Source organism: Octopus bimaculoides, chromosome 6 (assembly GCF_001194135.2).
Source record: "Octopus bimaculoides isolate UCB-OBI-ISO-001 chromosome 6, ASM119413v2, whole genome shotgun sequence".
NCBI classification, from domain to species: Eukaryota; Metazoa; Mollusca; class Cephalopoda; order Octopoda; family Octopodidae; genus Octopus; species Octopus bimaculoides.
The window spans coordinates 97,378,698-97,382,519 of record NC_068986.1 but is presented as its reverse complement, the minus strand read 5'-3'; the positions used below and the strand labels follow the sequence as shown (position 1 = coordinate 97,382,519).

Sequence of the window (3,822 nt, the reverse complement as noted above, 5' to 3'; positions counted from 1 at the left end):
AGAGAGAGAGAGAGAGAGAAAGAGAGAGAGAGAGAGAGAAAGAAAGAGAGAAGTGCATACACACTTATAAAGTGCGCTCCATGAAAATTTTCCCATGTTTAAAACTCTTTCTAAAGAATATTGATTCAGGTAATATTATCTACATTTTACATAAAGATTTGCATATGTCCTTTGTTCATGTGTTTTTGTTTCGTTTGTCTATAACAAGTTTCTAAGCAATCATGGCGTCGAAAGCAAACGTGTCCAGATTGTCGCTTTGAAAACAGCTGGAGTGTGAGCAACAAAGACATAACAATGCAGTTAATATGTCGTGAAACAGTGTTCAATACCTGGAAATAATATATGGAGTCCGCTAATACCTCTAGAAAGCAAATTCCTGGTAGGAAACGATCCATTCGTACCAAATAGCCTGTTGAAGTTAGGAAGAAGTGAATGCACTGAAATCCCCTCAAGAGTGCAAGAAAAACTTCAAAATACCTTGATATTTTGAAATCGTCAATGCACAGGATTTTTAAAGAGGATTTAAATCTTACTGCCTACCGGAAACATTTCCAGCAGTTAATTTCAGAAGATACCAAAAAGAAACATCTCGACAGAGGTAAAACCTCGTTAGCTGAGATAAAACCGGCTGTTAAGTTTTCATCTGGTCCAACGAGAAGATCTTCACCGTGGAAGCAGTTCCCAACAGGCAAAATTACAGGCTTTATGCACATAATACAGGAGACGTGCCCGAAGTTAGCAGGAGTCGTTTAGGCCGTCAGAAGCCAGATTCACTCGTGGTGTAGGCCGCAGTTGCCTAACCCTCTGATGGGTTCAAGGTTCCCTTGATCTTCTTCGATGATGGCGTCAAGGTCATCAGTGATCTTTATGTGGAAATGCTGCATGAGAAACATTTAGTGACCGTTACATCGTCATTCAAGACGAGGCCAAACGTCCGGTTGCCACAGAGGTGTTGCAAACAGAATTTCAGTGGGTTTTGAGACAAGACGACATGGCCTCCCGCATGTCCAGACATCAATGCCATGGACTCCGCTATTTGGTCCTTCTCAGAGAATTATGTTTCTCCTCGCTCCTATTCAAATGTGTCAGATCTGAAGAAAGCTCCTCTGTTTTCATGGATGAAGTTGGATGAAGAGGTGGTAGGGCGTTTATGGAACTCAGGCTACGATCAAGGCGAAAGATGGTCGTTTTGAAATATAGTAACTGCAATGGACTGACAATTTGCATTAGAACGTGTATGCCAAATCTCATTATTCTACATTAAGTCTAGTTTGAATAAGTAAGAAATATCAGTGGGTAAATCTTTCTCGGACGCCCTGTACAAACACACACGGGTGAGCACATAATTGCAAAACAATGTGGAAAAAATTAATACTCGAATACCAAAGGTAGAATAAGATACATTTTATTAAAGCTGCAATTGTGATAATTTTTTCCAGCTCTCAAAAAGTGTGTGTATATATATATATATATATATATATATATATATATATATATATATATACGTACCTGTCTATGTTTATATGTGTGTGTTTGACTTTATAGGCTGATAGACAGACAGACAGTCAGACAGATCGAGAGATAGATAGATAGATAGATAGATAGATAGATAGATAGATAGATAGATAGATAGATAGATGCTGCACGGCAATTATGAAGGAAAATATATCACATCAGCCTTCCAGCTTTACTGAAACCCGCTATTCATGGACAAATTCTATTCTAATACAAACCAGCTGAATAGGTCTTGCAATTTAGATGCAGCCATACATGAAGTAATGTTTAGTTCAGCATATTCTAATCACCATATTGCCCTGAAGCGTTATAGTGGTGTGACACAAAGGTAGGTGAAGAGAAAAAAATATAATCGTGCTTCCACCTTTTTTCCTTCACAAATATTGATAAATGACAAATAAGAGCAGTGTGACATTATAATTTTAAAGTAAAATCTTTAGTTTATAGCATCACATGGTATGTCGTCAAAATTTTTAGGGCTTATAAAATGCTAGAAACAGGTGTAGCCTACGCGGTGAAATATTTAATGCTAATAACCTGGCTGCTGATGTAGCGTTATTCGCGAAATTGAAAGCGAAATCACTTTCGTATTGAAACCGGCTGATAGATACTGTATGAAACACCTCGCTATTAAGCAGGATTTGAACTCGGAAAAGTACGCAAGGGTATTCATCTTCATGGTCATCCAGTTCCACGAAACCACGGACTTGGATCGTACGTTTTTTAGCGACTTCGAAAAGATAAAAAGCGAAGTTAATACCGATGGGATTGAGCATTGATTCAATGAACAGGTAATTTCGTTGAACGAATAATTGAATACATATTGTAGAGACAAACGGAGGTCCATCAATCTATATCTGTGTGTATGTACGTGTTTGTATCTTTCTATGTCTCTGTGTGTATGTGAGTGTGGGCAGATAAGTAGAATAATTGTAAACGAGGTCGAGCATGTGTCTGTGCAGTATAATAATGGTTTTGTTTAAAACATTAACGAATTTCTGAATAAAAGAGCACTAAACATAATCTCAAGCTTCTCGTCAAAGAAAATTATTTTGAACATCCTACCTGTTCCACGGAGTCTAAAATTCATGGAAATTATTCCATCGATAACTGTAAAACAAAGAAAATATATATTTTAGATCTTCAATTATAGCAGAGTAATATTTATAACGCATAAATATGTGTGTATACAGGAATACATACATAAATGTGTGTATGTGTGTATATATATATATATATGTGTGTGTGTGTGTGTGTGTGTGTGTGTGTGTGTGTGTATGTATGTATGTATGTATGCTTGCATGTATGCATGTATGCATGTATGGATGGATGGATGGATAATATTTGTAAAAATGAACCGGAGGTTTGACAAGCTACGGAGAAAGAGAGACTAGGAAAGTTTTTTTTATTCAGTAATAACTACGTAATAATATATTATAATAATAATATATATACTCCGAATTAAAGTGACTTTATCTAAACTATTAAAAAATGAGGACCTTATTCAGGCTAGAATCGAACCGACATATCAACGCTAATTCGGCGGCTTGATAAGTTACGGAGAAAAAGCGACAACGATAGTCTTTTTTTCTCTATAACTTATCAAGCCTCCGGGTTGTTTACAAATATTATAGGGAACTACGTTAGCATTGATATGTGAGTTCGATTTTAGCCTGAGTAAGCTCATCATTTTTGAGTCAATGTCGCTTTAATTAGGAGTATGTATAATAGTATAATGATGTATTGTTATATAGTTATTGTTGTATAAAAACTTTCGTCGCTGCTTTTTCTTCGTATATAGCCGAATAACTCCGTCTCAAATTTCAGGCCTTGTACCTATGGTAGAAAGGATTATTATTGCTGTTGTTGTTGTTGTTGTTGTTGTTATTAAGGCAGCAACTGACAAGCAAATCTGTGGTATTGAGCGCAATATTTGCTGTAGCCCATCTTTTATATTATTATTATTATTATTATGTTGTTGTTTTTTTCTTCTTTCTTCAAATTTTCTTCCATTTCTCGCCGAGTGTTTTCCGTACACCTAGGGCAAAGAAACTCGTTGTATGCATTCCCGGTTTACACACGCAAGTTCACAAGTAAAATATGTATTTCAAAAAAAAAAATTCATGAATTGATGTTGTTTTCACAGCGATAATGCTCTTCTCAGTACATGAGTCGTTCCAGTTAACACGATTTTTGCACTTCCTGTAGGGATGGTAAGCCTGGTATCATTTTCAAATAGGTTTCAGTACCTTTTTTTTATCATTCCTAGAGATCCTACAATCACTGGTACGGTAGTCGCCTTGAGAT

At 36.3% G+C, this 3,822-nt stretch overlaps 1 long non-coding RNA gene across 2 annotated transcripts in view; it reads right to left on the bottom strand.

Moving 5' to 3' along the window:
- The window catches only part of LOC106872923 (uncharacterized), a 391,770-nt gene that overhangs the window by 371,830 nt on the left and 16,118 nt on the right, over window positions 1-3,822 (bottom strand). For both annotated transcript variants that reach the window (XR_008264457.1, XR_008264456.1), the window contains exon 2: window positions 2,581-2,625. This is a non-coding gene — a long non-coding RNA (uncharacterized LOC106872923). The remainder of the gene's footprint in view (window positions 1-2,580; window positions 2,626-3,822) is intronic.